This window comes from Canis lupus, chromosome 8, assembly GCF_048164855.1.
Source record: "Canis lupus baileyi chromosome 8, mCanLup2.hap1, whole genome shotgun sequence".
NCBI lineage: Eukaryota > Metazoa > Chordata > Mammalia > Carnivora > Canidae > Canis > Canis lupus.
In genome coordinates, this window is record NC_132845.1 from 37,927,958 (window position 1) to 37,952,008 (window position 24,051).

The 24,051-nt window shown below is 68.3% G+C and overlaps 1 long non-coding RNA gene across 1 annotated transcript; it reads right to left on the reverse strand.

Moving 5' to 3' along the window:
- Nucleotides 1-17,853: 17,853 nt before the first annotated feature.
- Nucleotides 17,854-22,339, reverse strand: LOC140637608 (uncharacterized). Its single transcript, XR_012034682.1, has 3 exons — nucleotides 22,094-22,339; nucleotides 18,592-18,683; nucleotides 17,854-18,422 (listed from the first exon to the last, which is right to left on the reverse strand). It is a non-coding gene; the product is annotated as an uncharacterized lncRNA (long non-coding RNA).
- Nucleotides 22,340-24,051: the final 1,712 nt, after the last annotated feature.

Genomic DNA, 24,051 nt, shown 5'->3' on the forward strand with positions numbered 1-24,051 from the left:
CCACACAGCACTCGTCCACCCTCGCTCTGGCCTGTGTCTACCCGGGCGCCTGGCCCCCAGGCCAATCCATCACACCGACGCTCAGCCACATGGGGCCCCCGGCATGGTCCGTTGGGATCCCCCCCCACCCTGGCCCAACTCATGGCTCCCACGGAAACACTGGCCACCAGGGAGCTTCCTGAGGGTGGTGGCCGTCCTGCTCGAGCAAGTGGCCCCAGGCGTTCCCAGCACACGGCATTCCTCGGTCACTCACACGCGCTGGTTCATTCCTTCCTCCGCGCCCCGCCGTCATCGCAGCCCCAAAACTGCCGCCCCTCCCACCCGTGGTGGGGGGCCGCACTGGGTCCCTGACCCTGGAGGGACCCTCCCTGCTGCCTAGAGCCCAAAGCTCCCTGGGAGGGCACCCCCCCCGCCCCGTCCAGGCCCTCTCACGGCGGCCTGCAGAGGCACACACTTTCGGCACCTCTCCTCTCAGATGGAGAAACTGAGGCAGGGCCCGGTGACGTGCCCTGAGTCAGAACCAGAAGGCAGTGGAGCCGGGATCCAAGCTGGGCTGCCGGCCAGTCTGGGGCCTCCGGGCCTTCCCTCCGGACTCCCCGGGCCCGCCTGGCGGGGTGAATGGGTCACCGCTGGCGCAGGCTGAAGTCACCACGAAGGCTGCCGCTGCGTTCCGGGGCCTCTGGGCTCCACCTGCTCTGCCTCCACGGAACCGGGTCACCACGTGGGGCAGCCCACCTGCCGCGACTTCCTCCGCGGCATCCCACAGAGTCTGAAGGGGTCAAGGGGAAGGCCCGGCCCTGTCCCGGGGGCGGGGCCCGGCCCCCTCACCAGCCCGGGCAGGACGTGCCTCGGGCCGCGGCTGCCACACGGGGAAGCAGGGCTCAGAGAGGTGAGGTCACTGGGCCGAAGCCACACAGCCGCCAGCGAAGCTGGACCTCAGATCCGAGTCCAACGAGACTGTGTCCATGAAGGAGGAGACGCTCCACCTTTGGGCCTAGGAGCCCCGTGAGAGGAGCGGCCTGGCGCTGGGAGCCCGCGGGGTGCCCACTGTCCCACACAGCACCCCACTGCCCCGAGGCTGGAACCTTCCGAGACCGCAGCCCAGCGGGTGCCCGAAGCCCCGACGTGCAATTACAGAAGTGGGCTGCCAGCCGGGGAGCAAGCTGAAGACGACATCACCCAGCCACCCTGCCAACCCGGAGGCCGTGCCCCCAGCACCCGGGCTGCAGGGGGAGTGTGTGGGCACCGCGCTCCGGGGCCTGGGAGCTTGGGCGGCCACCAGCAGCCAGTCCTGCCCTAGTGGGGGTCCACCCCAAGAGCCTCCCCTCCTGCCCTGGTGGCTCCCAGCCCCTCCCCCCTGAGCCCCCAGCCCCGCCCCCCTGAGGACCCTCCAGCCCCACCCTCCTGAGCACCCCAAACCCCTAGCCCCCACAGTCCCTCCCCCAAGGATCCTCAGCCCCTACCCCTGAGCACCCCAGCCCCTCCCCTCTGAGCCTGGCTCACCTGGGGGTGAGCTTCCGGACCCACTCGCTTCGCCGTGTGGCTACAATCCTCCCAATTCTCCTCCTCCCGACACCCCCACCCCGCCGTGTCACCATGTGCCTCAGCCTGACGACTTGGGGCACCTGGGGCACGGGGCTGGGTGGTGACAGGAAAGCGGGGCCCCCACCCAGGCCTGGGAGCCGCATGGACGTGCAGCAGGTTCTCCCCGACGTGTGCTGCTGGCTCCCCAGGGGTTACGCCCACCCTGCGAGCCGCACTCTGCAAGAAGGGCGTCTGGGCCCCCTGCTGTGCCCTCCCGGCCCAAGCGCCCAGAAAACTGTGACGGTTAACAGACCCATTGGTTTGTGTTTCGACCGACGGCCAACCTGCCCGGACCCCCGCCCCCATGCCTTCTGGGCAGAGACCCTGTCCTTCCTTTCCTGTGACTCCCTGCGGCCCAGGCAGGTCAGCTCCTCTGCCATTGGCTGCGAGGTCCCGGCCGTGTCTGGGGCGGGCTACACGCGGCGCCCGTGGGTGTCCCCGCCCGGGCCACGGGGTACATGGGTGACTCCTGGCCGTGCGTCAGGCTGACCCGATGTTCTCGGCATGACTACCACAGGTGAGCTCGCGTTTCCCTGGAGCATTTAGGGGCCATGACTGTGTCCCGGTGGCCCTGCCGTGGAGCTGCTCTGCACAGTGTGAGGTAGGGATCTGACCGCACGCGGGCTTCTGGGGGCCCGGCCCACCCGCGGCAGCTGTGGAACCCCCGCTCCCCCGCCGGCGTCCAGCCTGCCACGTCCCCCGCAGCCTGGCGAGGCCCGCCACCTCTGTTCTGTCGGCTCAGAGCCACCCTCAGGAGTGGATTTAATCAGCCCGGTTATGCACGACTCCCAAACAGCTGGGTAATTCGGTGAAAAGAATCGCAGGCCAGATGCTGGGGGATCATGTAACCAAACGGCCGCTTCTCTGTTTCCAGCTTCAGCCGGCGATGCCCGCGGCCACTTGTTTACCCACTGACTCGGCCCCGAATGTCGGCGCCAGGCTGGGCTGTGGGGACAGCCAGGCGGGCAGAAGCCCGGGCCGGGTCCCCCGGGGGCCGCTGCTGGACACACAGAGCGCGGTGGGGGCAAGCATGCGAGTCACGGAGGCTCCTCGGATGCTACACGCTCCCCACGCTCTGACAGGAAATCCTAACTCCCCGGGGTGGTGGCGCCAGAAGGTGGGCACTCGGGGAGGTGACCGGGTCACAAGCCTCGTGAACAGGATGAGGGCCACCCCACAGGGGACGCGCTCCTCGAAGAGGACGCAGCCAGGTGTCTGCCGTCCACGGGCCGTGAAGCAGCTTCTCTCCCGCAGCGCTTTGCCCCTGGGCCTGCGGCCTCCAGAACCGCACAGGGAGTGTGCGCCGTCGAACGTCACACGGCCCAGATGCGCTCTGGCAGACGGGGTGGCCTTCGCGGCTGCGTTGGATGGATAACACAGAGCTCATGGGCAAGGATGGGGGGAGGAATTCCGGAAGAGCCAGCGCCAAGGGCCTGTGGCACGCATGGGCTTCCGGTGGCCGTGGTGGCCGGGGCCGGACGGAGGGAGACAGGGTGGGTGTTTGGGGACCCGAGAAGCGTCGACTCCACGGAGCACAAGACCTGGGACGGCAGTAAGGTTGCCGAGCCATTCCGTTCACTGGGTGACATCCCGGGTACGGCCGCATCGGCCCCAGAGCATGGCAGGAAACCCAGGTGCAGAAAGGAGGATGTCCTGCGCCCAATTCCACTGACCCGCGGCCTGTCTTGCGTGTGCTCCCCCACACGACGAGCGCCCTTCTGATGCTGTCATCTGGCCCCGGGCACGGCGGCCCACACCCCTCACTTGGGAGCCAAACCCCAGTTGTCACCCCACACCCAGCAGAGTATTTTTTAGATTTTGGGAACTGTGGTCGTGCGGACGGAGCACACGGTCCACCTGGACGGGAGGTGCCCGGGCCGCGGCCGCCCACAAAGCCCAGGAGGGAGGGCCCGGCCAGTCCTGGGACCGTGAGCCCCACCTGGCGCCCCGCCTGGCCTGCCGGGTACCGGCTGCCGCCCCGCACTGTGGTCGGGGCAGGGGTGGGCCCCCGGCCTCGGGCGCGTCAGGCTGTCCCCATCCTGGTGGAGCCGCAGGGCGTGACGGGAGCGGGTAATTGGGCTCTGGGGGGCGGGGGGCGGGCTTGCGCGGCATTAGGCCTGGCTCCGCTCCGCCGGCCGTGGAATTCCCTGTCTGATGTGTCTCCAGATTGGCCCGGGAAGCAACTGGGGGAGAACTGATTTGTGCCACATCCAGGCGCCCGTGGGCGGGAGCCCCCCCCCCCCCCCATGCGCCCCTGGCCAGCCTGCTGGCGCCGACCATGGTGGGGCCTGGCCCGCGAGAGGGAGGCGGGGGTCCCGGTTGCCCCCAGAGGCGGGAGCCCAGCAGAATCTCCTGGGGGGCGACCCTTGTCACGCGGGTCCCCGTGGCCACCCAGCAGGGAGGTACCGTGCACGCCCTGGCCCCAGCACCCTGAGGATGGGGACTCACGTGCTGCAGAGTGTGGTCAGGATGCCGTGTCCTAGGGCCTGGCGGCCGAGGGGGACAGATGGGCGTCACCTTTACTGGGCTGTACCGCCTGCCACGAGCTGCTGCAGGGAGCAGAGCATGGGCTCAGGCAGGCTTCCTAGAGGAGGCAGCCCTGAGCTGGGGTCCTCACGGCCAGGGGCTCACCCAGCAGGGCAGGGCTTGGTGAGCAGGGTGAGGAGGGAGGAAGGACACAGGGCTGGGGGTGAGGCCTGCAGGCCGCTGGGCTGTGCCCTGGGTGGGAGCCTGGCTCCAGCCTCGGAGAACAGATGTGCTGTCCCCACGGCCCCGTGGCATCCACGCTGTCCCACGCCCAGTGCAGCACTCATCACGTGGAACATCACTCCCTGCTCCCGGGCTGCCCCCAGTCCGCCCAATGGGAGGCCTTGTGTGTGGAGCCCCTTCTGGCTGCCAGCCCTGGGGGCCTCCTCCTCCAGACCAGGGGCAGGTGGGGGGGATGCCGGGGAGGACTCGGGGAGGATTCAAGGAGGATGCCAGGGAGGATGTCGGGGCAGGAAGGCACCAGGAGGCCTTTGGCCTCAGAGCCAGGTGCTTTGCCTGCCTTTCTGGGCTGCCAGGCAAGGGGGGGTCTGCTCGGAGCTGCCCCCTCAGGCAGCTGTCCCCACCGTGTCCTCCTGGGACGCAGGCCCAAGTGGGGTTCAGTTGCGCCCAAGCTCCGAGGCAGGGGCCCGTCCAGGCCTCGGCCTTCTCGTCCGGAAGATGGGGCCAGCGGGTCTGGGCAGCTCCCCAAGGCTCAGGCGGGCAGGTGCTCCGTGTCCACACAGGACCGTAACGTCCCTGCCCCCGCAGTCTCGGGGAGTCCGCCCCAGGCAAGGTTTTACTGTGACTCGACTGGGCAGTTGGGCGATGGTCCCGCCTGTCACCTCTGTCCCGTCCTGTGTAGTAAACACCGTTCCCTGAACCCCTCGTTTGCAGGAAGGGCCTGAGGCCCAGAGGCACTGAAGGCGGGCGCCTGCCTGCTGGGCGGGGCCGGCGGGTCTGGAGGGCACCGTGACCCCGAGCCCCGGTGTGGCCAGGGAGCTGGCCCTGCGCCCGGCTCCCGACGGGCCTCACCTGGGGCCCCGCGGGCAGGGAGGCTGGCAGCTGCCTCCCCGGGTGCTCCGGGCTGGGGGTGGGGAGCCAAGCCCCAGCCTCACACCCTCACTGCAGCAGCCCCGGCTCTTGCCCAGGGGCTGCCCTCGGCTTTGCTGGGCTCCGGGGGCCTCCCTGTCCTGCTGGGCCCGCTTCCTGCCCCTTCTGCCTCTTGCCACCTCCAGGAAGCCGCCAGGACTGCCCTGCTTGGAGCCGGCCCCCTGCTTCCCAGCCGCAGCCGCTGCCCAGCCCACGATGTCCATGTCCAAGCCCCGGGTGTGGCTGGGCACCGGCCCGGGGCCCGCGGTGGGGCGAGGGCCGCCTCCCACATGCTGCCCAGGCCACGCGGGCGGGGCCACCGCTGGGAGAATAGGTGCCTTCATGCTGCCGTCCCGGCCATGTGTGCGCCGCACCCTGGCCCAGGCCGCCCACCCACGCCCCCGCCCGCCAGTACCCGCCGTGCCCTCCTCCGCTCGCGCGGCTGGCGGCAGGGCCTCCCCGTGCGGGACCAGGCAGCCACCTGCTGCCCACAGCCGCGGCCACACAATGGGGCCCTTGTGAGCGGGCGGGCAGCGGGCAGCGCGTCCCGGCCCACCCCGGGCTCAGAGCCCCGTTGTGTGGGGCGGCTGCCCAGGCCGGCGGCGTGGAGCCGGACAGGCGGGCCCCACCCGTCCTGGGCCACCGCACAGCCCGGGGGGCTCCTGGGCCCACAGCCCCCCGGGCAGAGGGAGGGCCCCTTCCTGGGGGGTCTCGGGTAGCCTGGGCCCTGCCCCTGCCCCTGATGTGTCTCTCTGTCCCCACACCGCAGGGTCCAGGGGCTGAGCTGCTGCTCCCGGGACGCATCCCTGCCTCGTGCTGGTGGGAGGGGGTCTCCCGCGAGGCAGCTCTGGGACGGCTAGCAAGCTGCGGGGGGCTGGCTGTGACCCTGGGGGGCCTGGGCACATGGTCTCTAGGGTAGGGCGGGTTGCTCCACCCGGGGACCCCGCTGACCATCCCACAGACCAGACAGCTCCCTTGGCAACGAGCTTCCAGACACTCAGGTCCTCAGAGGGGATGAGGGCCACCTAACCCCTGACCCCTGGGCCCTGTGGGCAGGCATGGAGGCTTGTTCCGGGGCCTCTTCCCAGCCACGTGGCCACGGAGCCAACCTGGGATGAAGGAGAAGCGGGAACCTTGTGTCCGGAGCTCAGTGCATGCAGGATGCCATCTCCCTGCACACTGAGCTGACCAGTGCCACGGGTGGGAAAGCCGAGGGCCTGGATGCAGCCATGCCTGCAGCCATTCCCCAACATTGTGATCCAGAAACGCGCGCTTGTCACTGAAGTCAGCAAGACGGACGTGTCTGTCATTGGCCTTGTAGGACATCGGGAAGTGGAGCAGATCCTTGGAGTGGGGCAGAGCATGGGGACGAGCTCAGGGCCTGTGACGGGGGAGGCCCGTGCCCGTCCCTCCTCCAGGAGCACCAAGCTTCGGCAGCCTGTGGCCCTGTCCACGTGCGGCCCTGAGAAGCGTCACCACCCTACTCTGGCCCCGCAGGCGTAGTGGGCTGTACTCCCCTCCGCCTGTCGTGGGCCCCCACTTCCCAGGGAGCCCAGCAGATGGGGGCTGGGGGGGCTCTGAGGGCTGCAGGTAGCCAGCCTGCTGGGAGGGGGCTCTGGGCACTGGCATGCTCCTTGCTCTTCCGTCAGCCTGGACACGGTCACTAACCCCCATCTGGCCCCCGGGGCTGCCCCCCGTGGGGAGAGCTGGGCAGCGTCCCCTGGTCACACCTGGGCACAGCCTCACGGCCCCCAGGGCAGCCCCAGAGGCAGCTGGGAGAAGTGGCTCAGGCCTGCGGTGCCCCCTCCTGCCCCAGCCTCTTCCCTCCGCCCCTGCCCGTTGCCAAGGGAACTTGGTGACACGCATTTGTAGGGTGACTCCTGGCAAGGGGAGATTAGGGGCCTGGGGCCTGGTCCGGGGGCCGGAGTGGGGGTTGTTGGGGTGGCCGGGGCTCATCCCCCGCTCTCCTGGGTGGACGGGGTCCCCGGTGTGGGTCCTTGGGAGCAGAGAGCAGCCGGCCCCCCACCGGCCAGCCCTTTCCCAGCTGTTCCATGCGGCGCTGCCCTCGGGGCCTCTGTGAAGCAGAGGATTTCCTCCTGCCCAGAGTGCACAGCTGTGCTCACACGTGTGGGGGCCGCATGCTGGAGCCCCCCCCCCCCGGCCGGCTACGGGGGGCCGAGGCCGGGGTGTCCTGGGCCTGGGGATACGCGGCCTCCTCCTACACAGAGCCCAGGCTCCAGGACCGGGGGCGCGGGGTCCCTCGTCATGCGGGAACATGTCCTTCTGCACCGGCTGTCCTGGCAGTGGGGGTCATGGGGCCAGGAAGTACCCCCCCCCCGCAGCACCGAGTCCTGGGGTGGTCGCAGCCCCCGAGGGTCTGGGTGGCGTGGTGCCTGGTGCCGTCAGGGGTGCTGGAGATGGGCTGCAGCCACTGCTGTCAGTGGGGCCCCGGCCTGTCACCCCAATAACCCTGCGGCCATGCGGTCATCTCCGGAAGAGCTGACAGCCTGAGAGGCAGGCCCGTGCCCGCCCACCTCAGCTGGCTGTGCTCCCCGTGAGCCCGCTGGGTGGGGAGGCCAGGCCTGGGGCCGCTGGGGTCTATCAGGGGGTGCCGGCCAGGCCAGGGGCACCGGAGCCCTTGGATTCGGGAGCCCTTCCGGAGAAGGCCTGCGCACAGAGCCTTGACATAGTTTCGGTGGAGATTAGGCTAAGATGTCACAGATGGGGGGCCGGCAGGCGGGCCCCACATATGATGGGGACGGTCCCGCAACCCTTGCTGCCCCGACAGGGGGGTCCCCACCCGGGAAGGCAGACCTGGCTGCTCAGGGGGCTGACCCCCCAGCTGAGGCTCTGAGTCCCTGCTCCTGCATCGAGGTACCCGGGCTGCCCGGCCGCAGAGGAGGTGGCCCTCCCCACCTTGGGACTGGGACCACAGCCCCATGTACATGGGACGCAGCATGAGCAGAGCTCGCACCTGCCTCTCAGAGCCCCGCGTCCCCTCCACCAGGGGAGCGCCGTGCTTTAGGGGTGACGTGAAGCCAGCAGCACCCGGTGGGTCGGTCGGCGCCAGGCGACGCATCCTGTCTGGAGCCCCTGCGGTGGCCGGAGCCATGGCTCCCAGGGCCTGCCCTCACCTGGTGACACACCCGCAGCACCTGGCCCGCGGGTCTGGCCGGGGCCCCTGAGCTGCATCTGGGACAGGCCATAAGGGCCAACCCGCCGGGGGGGCGGGGGTGGGGCGCTGGTCAGGCCTCACGGAGCTGCCGCCGGCCCGGGCAGCTGCGCCCGAGACGAGGGATGGTGGAACGATCTAGGCAAAATGAAGATCTTAATAGGAAAACCACGTCTTTCGAGGGAAAACATGATACGCGGCCAGGCGGTGTGTCCGCACGGGGGTCTGGAAAGGAAGAAATCCGGAGAAACAGATGAGTCCGTGCGGGGCCGCCTCAAACCTGCTGCTGAATTATTAAACTCCTGAGTGGGGAAAAGTGATAAAATAAACATGCACCAGCCCCGCCGCTCTTGGGCCGAGGGCTCCCAGAGATGGGAAATCCAGACCCGCCGGAGCCACGCCGTCCAAATAAAACCTCCGATGTGGGTTTGAAGATGCGGGGGGTAGGGGGGGACACAGCCCGGATCAATCACCTGCTCGAGGCTGGTGCCCCCCTGCCGCTGAGCCCCGGCCGCCGGGCGGTGATGGATAGGCTGCCGCGGCCACTGAGCTGCGCATGCCAGGGGCCCAGGGGCACGACCCCGTCTCTCCGTGGCCTCCGGCCCAGGCCCTCCTGTCGTGGGGATCGGGGGGACGGGGCTGGGGCAGCTGGACTCTGCTGGGGACCCGAGGGCCTAGAGCCCGGCTGCGGGTGGCCCAGTGCCAGCCGGACGGCTGAAGTTGACCTGGAGGAAAGTGCTCCCGGGAGCGGCCAGAGCCTTGTTGTGAGGCCCGGGCACCCCCAGGCCGGGCGCTGTTTGGGGTCACCTTCAGAGGTTCGCCCCACTGCCTCTCAGATGGCCGACAGCGCCCAGGACACGCGCGCCACAGCATGGGGCAGACATCACCAGTCAAGCCCGCACGCAGAGCCAGCCTCAGGACTCATGCAGCACATCTGTCCAGGCGGCCCGAGGGCACGCGGGTGCTGCGGCCTGAGCTGCTGCCCCCCTGCCTGTGCCGGCCCCCAGAAGCCCCGCTCCGACCCTGTGTCCACCTCAGGCCCCGCTGCCCTCCCTGCTCCCAGAAGCCCACCAGCCCGTGGGATGAGCGAAGGCGACCAGGGCTCACCCCATGCAGCCCAGCCCCCGTCCCATGTCCCCGGAGCGCCTTCTGTCGGGTGTTCAGCCCACCCTGAGCCCATGGTCTTCGTGGCCCGCAACCCTGTCGTGCTGTCTCCCGGTTCCGCGGCCTGTGCCCCACGTCCCGAGACCCCCCCCCATGTCCTCCACGGAGATGGATGTGGGGAGGATCTGCCCTGGGAGCCCCAGCTGTCCGTGCTGGGGCCGCCCCGAGCCGGGGTCTCTGCTCCCAGGCCGACAGTGTCGGTTTGAACCCGGCGCACAAGCCCCGAGAGAAGCACCAGCCCCGCCCAGTGATGCTGCCCACGAGCAAGGGCCACGGAGGTCCTCTGGGCTGGGTCAGCAGGCCTGGGGGCGAGGTCGAGGCTGAGGTCACCACGTGCCAACGTCGGGGGCACAGGAGGGCCGGTGGAGAGCTCAGAGGCCGGCCTTCTGGACGCCTCCTGGGCACTGGGTCCCCGAGGGCCAGGAAGCCATGGAGCAGTTTCCTGCTGCACTCAGAGACTGCCGGGGCACATGCCAGGGTCCTGAGGCCAGTGCAACCAGTGCTCACGGCGGGGGGGGGGGGGGGGGCTTGAAAGCAACATGAGTTTATTCTCTGACAGTCCAGCACCCGTCAGAGGCACCCCAAGGAGGGGACACCCTTGATAGGTGCTCGCAGTGGCCGGCCAGCATAGTGACCCCCTCCTGCGGGGGTTTGGGGAAAACAGGGTGGACAGTGAGACAGGCTCCTGGCCAGGGAGGACCCTGGGTACCAGGCCTGCAGGGAGGGGAGCCGTGTGGGGTAGGGCCCCAGCCATCTGGTGGGGGCAGCTCCCCAGGTGGCTGTCCACTTGTCCAGTGTCCCTTGGAGGAAGCTGCCCTCTGCACCCGCCACCCTGGGGAACTTGAACCAGGCACTCTGCCCTTAAAGGGTTGGGGGAGGCCCTTCCTGGCTCTGTCCAGTGAGTGCTGGACCCATCTTGCCCACAGGCCCGAGGGCCCTGCACGCCATCCCCTCCCAGGGTCCCCAAGGCCTAGCAGAGAAGGGCAAGGGGCCCCTGGACCCCCGGGACGGGCCCTTGGCAGACGGGGCTGGGCCACAGAGGGCACACCTGCTCCGGGGTCGGTCGGTGGGGGCTTCCGGGGCTGCAGCTGTTGGCTCCCAGGACAGACACGGCCTCCCCGGCAACAGCTGGGCTGGAGCCCCAGGCCAGGCCGCCCCGCCTGGGGGATCAGTTACAGGGGCTGCAGATGCTCGGGGGCGAGGGCTGAGGGGGTGCACAGGGAGCTGGGGGAGGGCCAGCAGGGGGAGGGCACGGGGCAGAGCCCCACCGTGCCCCACGCTGACACCAGCATGCCCCTGGGTGCGAGGCCACAGGCACAGTTCCCACCCCCTGTCTGGGCCCCAGCCTCTGCTCAGAGCCCCCGGCTGACCCCATTCCTGGTGCCAGACAAACCCCTCCCCTCAGCTGTGCCTGTCACCCCCCGAGCTGCTCCCGACCCCCTTCCCCTTCCCAAGGCTGACACGTGCTGACCTGTGTCCTGGGCAGGGGGCAGAGACCCAGCAGCCTCAGCGAGGGACACTGCAGGGAGGGGGTGCCCAGGCAAAGTGGGGGAGTCTCACAGTTGCTACCAGGGCCTAGGCAGCGGGGGGGCCAGGAGGAGGCAGGGACTCCCACCAGGTGCTCAGCAGGTGCTCACAGCAGAGGTGAGCATCACCCACACTGCGGCCTCATAAACTTACTCTCGTCTTGCTTCCTGCAGTCTGAGCGTGGGGGTTCCCGCCCCAGGGGCCCCCTGACCTCAAAAGGTGAGTAGCGCAGACTCCCCTTCCCCACCGAAGCAGTTGGGGGTCAGACTCTGGCACGAACATCTCTGTTGGTTTCTGCTGCAGAGTGAGTCTGCAGACCCTCCAGATTCACTCCAGTGCTGGGGGCTCATGCCCCCGAGAGCGGGGGTCTGCTCAACCTTGGCCTGCCAGCAGCCCCTGGCATCTTGGGCTTCCGGGGCGCTGTCCCCCTGCCCACCGGGCCACAGTGCCCAATGGCCAGTTCAGTGAGGGGCAGGCTGATGGTCAGGGCCAAGGACTCCCTGGCCGGGCCAAATGGGACCAAACCGCCGGTTTTTGGGATTTGGGGATTTTGAACCAGCTGCTGTGGCAGGTGTGGCCAGCCCGGCTGAGCAGAGTCCACCAGCCACCGGGAGGGTCGCCAGCCAGCTGCTGGAGGGTGCGGGGCAGCCAGCAGAGGGTGCGCAGGGCAGGGGGCGCAGGACGGCCTCACATCCGAGGTCCCCAACGGAGCAGGACGGCCACCCAGCTCCTCTGGGCTGGGGGGGGGGGGTGGGCCTGAAACCCCAGGTTCTTGATGTGGACGACCCGGGAACTCCTGACCAGAGATGGGGAGGGCCGTCCCCTCCCCAATCTTCAGGTCTCGGAGGCCGGGATAGGAGCGTCTGTGAACTGCTCGCGCCCTCCGGTGGCAAGTGCTGGCTCTGCCCGGGGCGGTTCCGCGGATGGGGACCCCGGAGCACAGAACCATGGGGCACGCGGTGCCCGCCGGGGCACTTAGGGTCGTTACCAAGAGTCCCAGGCACAGCGGGGCCTGGTGCGGGCAGGTCGGCGGAGGGGGGGAAGGCTGCCTCCCGTTGGGTCCCCAGACCTGTCCCCAGGGAAGGGGGTCAGGGCCAGGGAGCAAGCCCGGGCGGGGCGAGGCCTCAGCAGCCCCCCTGCGGCCAGGTGCGCCGGCAGCCCCGGGCAGGGCCGCAGCGTCCCCCGCGCAGGGCGGCCCGGCTGTGACCGGTGCACGCAGAGCCAGGCGGGTCCTGGGGCCTGGGCAGAGGCGCACAGCGCCCCCCATGCCCGGGGCGCTGATTCCGGGAGGGGCGTGGCCCCTGGACACCGCGCCCCGCCCCTGGGTGTCTGGGGAGGGACAGATTCGGGCCTAGGGCAGAGTCAGGGCAGGGCTGTCCCGGAAACTCAGGGCGGAGTGGACACGAAGAGCCGTGATTGGGACCCGACGTGGCCGAGGGCCCTGAAGCCCAGAGACGGCGCGCTCCCCGGAGGCCACACGGAGCCGCGAGGGTGCTGCCCGCCCGTGGGCGGGGGCGGGCGTGGTCGGATGTGGTGGGTGTGGCCGCGGGCGGGGTTGAGGCGGGGGGCGCGGCCCGAGGTGGCGGGTGTGGCCGTGGGCGGGGGCCTGGGCGGGGCTGCGGGCGGGATGGAGGCGGTGGGCGGGGCCCTGGGACCCTAACTCGCGCTCAGCAGGTCCCGCCCCGCCCGCGTTGGGGGCCGCTGCGGCTGGGGGCGGCCCGGTTCCTCCGCTGCTCGCAGGCCCGCCTCCCGCAGTGACCAGCAGATGGTGCCAGAGGCCGGCCGATGCCTGGGCCTTGTCTGCCGCCAAGAGGGAGGGGGGCTGGGGGCGCTGCCGAGAGTGCCAGCCCCCCAGGTGTCCCCCAGGGTCAGGTAGGGGGATGCGGCCAAGGGCAGAGGAGCTAGGGGGCAGTTAAGGGGCAGCCCCTGGCTGGGACCCACGGGTGCGAGCATCAGACCCTGGCTCTGGCACCCCCAGGCTGCCCTCAGGGTAGTCAGTCCTCTCCGGGAGGGTAGAGGGGGTCCGCTGCCTCCCAGAGGCCCCAGGAGAGGGGAGATGGGTCCCTGTGTCCCTCTGTCTCCGTTGCTGCCCAGCCGGGGTCCTGGCAGGGAGGGAAGTGTCGGGAGGAAGGGGAGAGCTGGAGTGTCGCCCACCCCCTGGGGTCCAGGACAGATGGCGGATGTGCAGCAGAGGACCTGGAGGGAGGACCCTCACAGGGGAACGGTGGGGGGGGGGGCAAAGGGCTGTGAACGTCCCCCCAACCTACTGAAACTGGCATGCCCCCTCCCCTCCCCTCCCCTCCGCTGCCCCCAGCCGTGTCCAGAGCTTCTGATTTGTCCTTGGCTGGTGCCTCAGTTTGCCCCTCGGTCAAATATCACATTGGCTGGACTGACGCTCCACAGGCGGGCGGGGGAGGTATTCAGGCTCTGAACGTTTCCTAGGACACCTGCACAAGCCCCCCTGCCTCCAGCCCACAGCCTCCCCGCCAGAGCCTGGTGTGAAGGGGTCAAAGACCCTGGATGCCCCTTTCCGCCTGCCCTGTCCAGCAGACCCCGGAGGCCGGGTCACAGACCTGATTGCCCACCCGCATCCATCAGGGTGCCATGGGGAGGGACCGCGCTGGGCTGGCGGCCTTATGTCTGCGGCTCTCCCAGGGGTCACAGAAGTGGGCACTCAGTCTGGGGGCTTCAGGAGCCCCCCACACGTGCTTCCTGGTACCACTCACTCTCCTGTTTGGGTTTAAGTCTCAGTTCATCGCTGCTCCACTCTGCTGGGGCTTATTCTGTATCTCTGGCACAAAAACTCTCCATCTGCACCTCATCCTCTGCCTCTCACCCGCTTTTTGGGGAGTGGGGTGGGGGTAGGTGTTGTCTGGGTGACTTCCTTGGGCCTGTCTCCCAGCCGCCTTCCTCAGTTTACTCCCACATATATATTTTTTTTAAGAGTTTATTCATTTATTCATGAGAGACACAGAGACAGAGAGAGAGAGAGAGAGGCAGGGACACAGGCAGAGGGAGAAGGAGAAGCAGGCTCCATGAAGGGAGCCCGACGTGGGACTCGATCCCGGGACTCCAGGATCACGCCCTGGGCCGAAGGCAGGTGCCAAGCCGCTGAGCCACCCAGGGATCCCCTTACTCCCACATCTAAGCCGCCATGTAAACCATGACCGCCCTTCCCACCTTGAAGGTTCCTAGCAGTTGTTTCTCGCGTCCGCTGGGTCTTTTTTCTTGCTATGACATTGGATTTGATTTCTGTGTTGACCTCATCAATCATCTTATGATGCTGCTTCTACCATCTCTTCTGATTGTTCTGCTGTTATTATTTTTGGCTCTTGAGGTGCCCCCAGGTGTGAGCCCACCTTTGCCAGGGATGATTTCTTCTGGGGGGAGGGGGGACACATCTGCCTTTGCTGGCACCTGGGTGGTCTCCATGTCCTGGAACAGACCCTATGTGCCCTGTCCCCCCCACCGTGCTGACTCGCAGGGGTGCCCCAAGGCAGCGACCCCAGGGTCCCAGTGGCACTGCAGCCCTGTGCCTTACCTGTGGGCCAGTGGGCAGTGCCTGCACACCTCTAAGCCCCTGTCTCCTCCTGTCCGCCCAGGGCCATACCAGGCCCCTCCGTCATGGGCGGCAAAAGGAACAAACAGGATATGGACATAAAGGGTTCGGTGCAGAGCTCCGGACCCCGGACCCCAGGACGCCCTGGGTCTTCTTGCAGCTGGTCATTGGTTCCAGCAGCCTCTCCTGCCCCCATACCTTGCAGGTGAGACCCCAGGGCAGAGCTGAGGGAGACAGGCCTCAGACAAGCATGCCCAGCACTGTGGGGTGACCCTTGCCTGCAGACACTGGTGACCGCTCCTCAATGGACGAGACCCCCTCTGCAGCCTGAGTGTCCAAAATGGGAGAGGTCCCAGGCCAGGGCAGGTGGCGGTGGGGTGGGCACAGCGCGGAGGCCAGCGGGCAGCCAGACTCAGAGCTCAGGCCACCTCTGGTCTACGTTCCTAATGAAGTTAGAGACTGCGTCCCTATGTGCCTGCAGGAAGCCACTGGGAGGCCCACGGAGCTAATGTGCAAACACACTGTCCATCAGCCTCTGGGGACGCCACCTGGCCTCCCCGAGGAGCCTTCCCAGTGCCCCGCCGAGGCCTGGAGCCGTACCCGGTCACTCTCGGCTGCCAGCCCGGTGCTTGGCTCTTGCAGAGTGGGTAACAATGCTGGCTTGGCACTTGGAGAGGGGACATCTCAGGGGTGCCCCCTGCTCTTGGGGACACCCTCAAGCAGTTCCCTGGGGAGCCCAGCAGCCTGGCAGGTGGGGGTGGATGGGCGCAGCCCCTCCCCTGGAGCCTTGTGCCCAATGGGGGATGGATGGCCCCCCACCTGACCCCGGGGTTCCAGGCAATCCCTTAACAGAGGGGGGCGGCGGGAGCAGCCCTGAGCCCCAGGGAGGAGCCTGCCAATGAGCAGCCGGGCAGTCACTGCAGCCGGAGGCTCAGGTGCTCAGAAGCTGGTAGGGGGTTGAAGTGTGTGCCCTAAAAGATGCGTGTGGTCCCCTCCCTTGAGCTGGAGGGCATGCAAGGCCTTTGCAGGTGCTATCAGGTAAGTGGGTCTCCTTGGATCAGGGCCCTGGCCCAGGGACTGATGCTCTTGTGGGAAGAGGATGCCCCGGGCAGAGACTTGCAGGGAGAGGGCACTGTAGTAACAGAGACAGAAATCACGGGAGCGCATCCACAGGGAGCCAGGAGCAGGGGAGGGGCCCCCGGAGGGGGACAGCCGGCCCACACCTTGATTTCGACTTAAGCTCCCCAGAACCGAGACAATAAATTTCCAGGGTCTGTCGTCCTGTGTTACAAGCAGCCACAGGAGTGGAGCACAGCCAAGCCCCTGTAGCCCACCTTGGCTGAGACCCCCGACCGCGGCGTCTCTCGGGAGGAGCTGCTGGCCCCGCTCCCACCTGTGGCCCCCGTCGCCCCGGGGCCGGGGCCTCCCGCGTCTGGCCTGTGAGGGGCTGCAGGCTCCGTGCGGACTCCCTGGCGCCCCCTCCGGGCTCCAGACCCCGGGCACCCCTCGCGGGGCCTGGAGGTGGGAGCTGAGAGGACAGGCTCCTGGCCTCCTGGGGGTCCCGAGGCTCTGACGTGAGCCCGAGTCCCCACAGCCGCATCCCCGTGGCTGGCCTTGTATGCGGGGCTGCCTTGAGGAGGGAATTCCTTCAGGAAGCCTCAGCTGCCCACAGGAGCGCCCACAGCGGGTCAGGCCCTGCGACCTGGCCCTCAGCCAACCCCCCCACCCCCCAGCCCTGCTTCCTGCTGACGGATTAGCGACTCCTCTGTGGGGACCACTCCAAGTGCTGCTGGGCTTTCAGATGTAAATGCGGTGGAGCAGGTCTGTGAGTCACCGAGTTCTAACACGTTAGAAAACACGGCATTCCCATTGGCATCCGATGCGCAAAATGAACTTTTTTCATCGATGTCAGAGTTGACTGATGTGAATAAATCGAAGGCTTGCCTCTGAGTGGCACACCAAGCGAGTCAAAGGGGCTTCGCACGTGTCCACATCAAGACCCGGTACCACGGAAAGGGGCAATGCGCCTGGTATGGGGGGGGCGCCTCTCCCTGCCTGGAAGCAGGGGCGGGGGCGGCCCTCCCATCCACCGTCCACTGTCCATGCCAGGAGCTGGCGCTGCGGGGGGTGGCAGGCAGGCCTCGGCTGTGGGTCACCACCTGCAAGGTCTCAGCGGGGAGGCCAGGGCCCGGGGCAGGCGCGTGGGGTCAGCAGGGGGTGAGGGGCCCCAGGGCCCAGGGCAGGCGGGCGCCGTAGGGACGAAGCCTGTGGTCCTGCCCTGGGGCCACCGTATCACATTGTCACAAACTAGCGGCTCCAGCAGCAGAAATCCGGGCTCTGGCGACCTGGGGACGCCCCCTCCTGCCTCCACCCGCCCCGGGGCGGCTCCAGACCACCCGGGCTTCTGGCCCTTCATCCCTGAGGTCTCCGCCTCTGTCCCCACCGGCCTCCCCTCGTGTGTCTGGGTCTCTGCTAAGGACGCTTGTCATTGCCTTTGGTGCAGTTATCAGCCAGCATGGCTTCCCCTCCGGCTGCTTCACCAGCTGCAAACACAGAGGCCCCATTCACAAATGTGGCACCCTCTGTGGGTCTGCGTGGACGTGAATTCCAGGGCGGGACAACTTCGCCAGGCCCTGGGACATCGGAGAGCCCCTAATGGCCGCAGAACTCTGAGGAGGGGGGCTTCCTGGAGGAGGCGGCAGGGCCCTACGGCCCAGAGCGTTGACATATTTGTCCTTTGGGTTCGGGGACCGGCATCCGTCGGGCGAGACCCCTCTGACCACCTGACACCAGATGCGACCGTGGCGTGTGCCCGCCCCGCTCCAGGCCTGGGTGAGAGGGGCCAGGCCCTGAGACATCCTTGCTCGGAGGGGTGGCCCGAGACCTGTGCGAGCGGGGCGGCCCCGGGCCGCAGGGAGAGCACATGTGTGCACGTCACCCACCTTTACACGTGGTCGGGACAGGCGAGCACACGAAGGAACGGAGTCCGTCTGCACCACGGAGCGCCACCTGCGCTCACGAACCACCCAGAAGCCGCGCGTAGACATGGAGGGAACTTCTGCTACCACGTGAAGGAAGCCACTGAGAAAAGGCACACGCTGTATGATTCTAACCACAGAACATTCCGGAAAAGGCAAAAGCGAAGGTGGGGGGTGAAGACAAATGCAGTTGCCTGGGGTGGGGTGGGGGGGTGAGCAGGCCAAGCACAGGGTGTGCAGGACGGTGACCCTACTTAGCCGATGCGATGGTGGCAGATACGTGTCATCGCACGACCGTCCAGGCCGCAGCACGCCCGGCACCAGGCACACACCCCGGTGGAGACTCCGGGCTTCCATGAATAATAACATGACGTGTCACCCGCCATCATGAGTCAGGGACGGCGGACGTTAGCACGAGAAGGCGAGACATCCGCACGAAGAGCACGTGTGTGCATGCGGGGGAGGCGTAGGGGCCCACGGCGCCGTCTGCCCCGTTCCCGTGACCCCAACCACTGCGGCTGGCCACGCAGGTGTCTGTGGGGGCCCTGCCCCAGCACCTGTCCCCTGCAGGCCCTGCCTCCCCCGGGGCCAAGGACACCTGTCACCCCAGCCCTAGACCCATAATGGACACCTCGTCACCACCTGCCAAGTGCCACCACGTCACCCAGGCTGCCTCCTGACCGCCTGAGGCCACAGAGGCCACCACCAGCTCAGAAGCGCCCCCAGGCGGCTCTGCGGTGTCCTCAAGGGCAAGGAGGGATGTCGCACAGAGAGCTGCCGTCCTGCCGCCGTGTTTCCATCCGGTCACTTGATGTTGATCTAACTAAGGAGAAATTAAAGACGTAAATTGTTGGCATGAATTTCAGTGTTCACGTGTCTACCGCGTGGGGTCACCTGCCAGCACAGCTGCGAGAGCCTCCCCCTGCTCGGGGACATCACCTGGCTCGCCCCGTGCACCCCTGCGTTCTGTGCTGACCCCGTGGCCCACGCACCTGCTCCAGTCTGCGGTCGGGTGGGGAGGCTGCGGGCGCTGTGTCCCTCTGCTGCGTCACCACGTCCCTGAGGCTGGCTCGCACGAAGTCACCTGAGGAAGAAGGGGCACCATGGAGTCCCGGCCACATGTGTGCCTCCGAGCACCGCTGCCCTCTCCCCATGTCCTGCACGCCTCTGGCCACAGCTGGCTGTCGGCCGCCCTCTGCGCTCGCCCACTCGCGCACCTCGCACGCTCACCTTGCGTGGGGAGAAGTAGCCCCCACATTTACATCCACCTGGAACCTCACATCATGACCTGTGTGGATGTAATTAGGGATCTTTGGGTGAAATGACCCCAGGTTGAGGTGGGCCTGCACCCAGGCTGGCGACCCAAAGAGGAGGGGGTGCAGACAGACACGGGGACGCCCAGGATCGCCCCAGCCGCACAAGCTGACCCCCGGATTTCACTCTTCTGGTCTCCGGTCACAAGAGGGCACATTCTTGCCTGTGCAAAGCCTCCTGTCGGGGGCTCCTGGTGACGGCGGCTGCAGGGGGAGGCCCAATGCCAGCTCTGGGTCTCTCGAGCTCCTGCTGGACTGGTCCACCCTGTACACTCAGGGGCATCATGAAGGTGACACACACACGGGGCCAGGTGGACACGCCTGCCGCCTGCGTCCCCCCAGCCCCCGGGCACTGCTCCCCGAGGTCACTCAGAAAATGCCGGTTCGAAGATAAATGATGAAGCAGATGTGGATCCGCCCAAGCATAGGGTCCTGGGGGATTAGGGGGCCACGTGCGGCGTGCTACAAGCCACCTGTCTCTGCTACAACCTTCTACTCCCAACACCCTCGGCTCACCCTGTGCAGGTGAGTTGTGGTGAAGGCTGGGGCACCGACCCCAGGTCACGGGGCTGGGGAGCACAGGGTTGGCAGAGGAGGGACGGCGCCAGGTAGCCGCGGTGGCCGACCGCACCAGCCTGCGCAGGGGCGTGCTTGGGCTGCCTTGGGCACGCTGCGGATCAGAGCAGTGTGACTGAGCATCCGGTGTCCACTCTCGTCCCCAGCAGGTCACCCCCAGGCCCGCGGAAGCAGGGTCCCGCCGGCCAGCTGCTCCCCCTGCCCATCTCCTTCAGTGTTTCCTGTCCCTGACCCCTGGTGGACGCCCGTCCAGACCCACCAACCCACTTGGGGCCCCAAGGTCCACCCAACTCCACTGCTCTATGCAGAGACCCACAGTTGTGCTTGGCCACATGGGATGTTCCGGACCCATGCGGCCTCTTGACCTCTTCCCCAGTCGGGGTGTGTGGTCTATCCTTGTCCTTGTCACTGGGGCTCCAAGCCTCAGGTCACCGCCACATCCCTGCACCGCCCTGGCCGGCAGTGAGGAAGGCTATGGTGCTGGCATCGGGCGGGGCTGGTGCACTCCAGGAAGGCGCCACCGTCTCTGCTCCCTCCGGAGTCCAGCCCCCGGAGCAGCTCGGGGCTCAGGGCAGGTCAGCGGCGCCTTGGGTGAGCCAGGGGGTGACTCTCCCCACTTCCTGCCCTGGCTCATGTGGGCAGCTCACAGCCTTGTCTTCCCTCTTGCCACCCGTCTTCACGCCCTGCGCGCAGCCAGAGCTGACCCTGCCCGCCGCCCCTGGTGCCAGCACCCCACCCGGGACCCGCAGTCGGGCAGGCGGGCAGGGCGGCCCGGGAATGGCCACATCACTGCGGGGCGGCCTTAGCTGCTCCCCCTGCCCAGGCTGAGCCCACATCCCAGGGACCCGCGGCCACTCGGCCACTGCGCAGCCGGAGCGGGGGAGGCAGCCCCTCCTTATGGGGAGTCTTTGGCAAGAGTGGGGCTGCTGAGTCATCCTGAGAGGCTTCTCTGGGGCGGTGGCGGGCAGACTCGCTCCCTCCCACACCCACAATGTCTGCAATGAGGACAGACACCCCGAGGGGGAAGAGGTCTGGGAGCAGCGGGTGGCAGAGCGACCAAGAGCCTGTATGGAGCAGCCAGGGGAGCTGCCTGGAGGAAGGGGCATCTGAGCAGAAGGGCTAATTAGCTGGGGCTGAGCAGGGAGACGGGGGACAGAGGCCTCCAAGACGCCGAGCGAGGGCCCGTCTGGCCAGAGGACAGAGACGCCCGCCGCCCGCCTCCCCAGGGCCCGCCCCAGCCCGGGGACTCTCCTGGGGACACACACAGGGGCCTCCAGGGTGTCTCCAGGTGAACCAGCCAGTCTCCGGGGCTGGTGAATAATCACACGGAGCCTCCGTACCCGTGGCACAGGCAGGGGCCAGCGTGGCTGCCAGGGGAGGAGACGTGGACTTAGTGTCCCGTAGCCACAGGCCTTGGCCTCTGGACAGGGATGTGGGGGTCATGGGCCACGGTGGAGCTCCAGCTAGGATGGGGGTCCCGCTGGAGGGGTTGGGGACGGTCCCTGGGGAGACCTTGGGGCCGCTGTCCTGTTGCCATGGCTCCGAGCTGCCACTAATCCTCGGCCTTCTCCCAGTGCTGGTATGACCTCTGCACAGTGTACCCAGATGTCCCCTCACCTGCTCCTCCCGGGGCCTTGTGCCAGGAGACGGGGCAACAGGAGCGGGAGGGTGGACGGTCCCCAGTCTGGACACCTTCATTCCTTCCCCAGCAGCTCGCAGGTGAGCCCACCTGGGTGCTGGCTGTCCGAGGCGTCCCAGCCCCATTCTGGCCAAACTGGACCAAGCACCCACCCACCCACCCACAGGGCAGGTCCTCGTCATGCACCAGGCCCGGACTCCCGCATGGGACTCTGCACCCCCTGAGATCCAGGAAGCTGCCTGGGGAGCCCCAGAACTTTTGGGGGCCCCTTGAGCTTAGGGTCTGGTTGTGGCAGGAGCTGGCAACAGCCCTCGGCTGAGATGAGAACCGTGAGGAGAGTGGGAAGGGGTGAAGGGGGGCAGGCAGGTGGGGGCGGGCGGGAGGGGTTCTCATGGGACCTGCCTGGAGAAGTGGCGGTGGCAAGCTGGGCAGGTGAGCCCAGGTATCTCCAGAGAAGGTGGGAAGGCAGGTTCTGGGAGGGGCCCTGGCACCCGGCCTCCAACGCCTGCACCCACCGGGCGCCTGGGCCTGGCCCGGGTCTGGGCAGGAGTGGGGGGGTGCACAGAGCAGCGTGGGGGTGCACAGAGCAGGAGCAGGGGGGCGTGCAGAGCAGAGCCCAGGGAAGGTGCAGGGAATAGGACCTGCTGGGGCAAGATGGCGTGAGCTTGAGGAGCCAGAGCTCGCAGGACATGGCTCACAGGTGACCACAAGGAGACCCCAACCTTACCTGGGGCACTGCCACTGCCCTCCATGGGCCGTGACCCAGACATGCCCTGAGCTCTGTGCACATGGAGGACGGAGCTGGCCATCCGGGCTGCAGTGCCCCTGCACATGTCCTCTGGGCACAAACCCACCACGCTCAGATCCCCAAGGCCCTTCCTGTCCCTCTCGGCATCGGATCACACCCCTTGCTGTGGCCTGGCCCTGACACTTTGGCCTCTTCCCCACCACGGCCCCATTGCTCACCTGTCCGGCCACACGAGTGTGCCACATTGGCTCCTGCCGTGGGGCCTCTGCATCTGCCGTTCCCTGCGTCTGAGGCTGTTCCTCCCCCGAGTCGGGCCGCTCCTCACAGAGGTTGTCCCCAGCCTTCCTGTCCCCACTACTGTCTCCTCCTCGCACCCTGCTTCTTTCCACACGGTACTATGATTTAAGAGCACTCGCACGACCACCTCTCTGCCTCTGTCGGAGCTCATGGGCCAGGCCCCGGCGTTTGGCTGGCAGCGCCATCGGCGTCCTCTGCAGGCTGGGCAGCCGGGGGTGGGGGGTTGGGGGAGTGGGGATGGCTTGGGGGGGTGGGACCTAAGCAACTCAGAGGGTTTTCGTGAAGCTGCGCATTTGCAATGGGCCACACGCCTGTGTTCCGTGGTCTACCTCCCCGGCTGGCAAGCCCAGGAGGGCATGCAACCTGGCCCTAGCTCGCCACCATGTCTCCCCCACGGGGCCCCCGAACCGGCCCAGGCGGACCCCGGGGCCTCCACTTCGGGCAGGCGTTGAGCGGGTCCGGGTGGCCAGGACCCCTGGCCTCCTGCGGCTGTGGTTCCCTGCAGCACACGGGACAAAGCAGCCTTCCCTGGGCAGGCTGGAGGGCAGCTGCCGTGAGAGGCCGGCAGGCGTCCTGGGTGGGGAGCCGGGCTGCAGGGGCCCTGGCTTCTTGCGGGATCCACCTCCCCGAGATGGGGTCAGGTTCGGGGTGCTGGGGCCGCTTCCCAGTGTGGGGAGTGTCGGGACCCCCCTCGCAGGGCGCAGGTGCCCACACTTCCAGTTAGTCAGTACCTCGGTGAGGCCAAGCGGACCAGCAGCAGCAGCAGGTACCCCGAACGTGCGGGGCCTGTGGATCTAAGGCCCGCGGCCGCCAGGCCAGGACCCTGGAGTGGGACCTCCTGGCACCTGTTCTGATCCCTGCTAAGGGGTCGGCGTGCAGGCCGCACCGGGGATGCCCAGAGCCCTGGGCCAGCGCGCCTGCACCGCGGCCCCATCCCAGGGAGGCTTCCAGGAGGGCGCTCCCCCCTCCGCCCCTGCTGGGCCCCTACCGAGCTCGAGCTCGCAGCCAGGCCAGGATGGGGGCCCGCGGCCCTGGGGGCGGGAAGGCCGGGAACAGCCCGAGCGCCCGCCCCGCCCCGCCCCCGCGCTCGCCCCGCCTCCCCGGCGCCCCGAGCCCCGAGCGCGGAGCCGGGAGCAGCACAGCGCGGGCCCGCTCCCCGCCGCCGTCCCGGTGAGTGCCGCGCCCGCCCGCCCCTGCCCTGCGCTGGGGGCCGCGATCCCGGGTCTCCGCGGGCGCGAGCGGGGCCTCCCCACCCTGCGCCAAGGGTCCGCGCGTCCCTGAGGGCTCCCTGCCGCCGCCCTGGGCGCCCATCCTCCCGCGCCCCGGCTTCCCCCACCCCTGCAGGGCCCGGGGCGCCAGGGTCCGCCGAAGCTGCGCCCTGCGTCCCCCGCCCGACCTCCCCGCGCTGGGCGCCCAGGCCCCCCTGAGGCTGGCGCAGGGTGCACGGCACCCGGGGTGGGTTCTCGGAGACCGTGGCCGGGGGGAGCGCGGGCGGGCGGGAGCAGGCGAGGCAGGGGCTGCCCAGGCTGGGGGCGAGTGCCCGTGGCCAGGTGGAAGTCCCTGGGGTCCTGGGAACGGAGCCCCCCATGTGCAGGCCGGCCAGCCGCGCGGGGAGCCCCGAGGTCGCTCCCCAGAAGGGAGGCCGGCCGCAGAGTTCACCTGCTGCGCCGGTGGCTCCCTCAGCCGCCCACCTGCCCAGCACCGTGTCCCAGGCCTGCAGGCTGACCTGGGGTCCTGACCAAGGGCACTGGGAACCCCAGCACGCCAAAGTTTGAGGCAGTTCTGGCTGCTGCTGACCCTCTTCTGAAGAGAACAGGTTCCTGGGGGCGGTTGCCCCTTGGAGGGAGGACTGGGGAGCCTCAAGGGGAAGGCGGTTGAT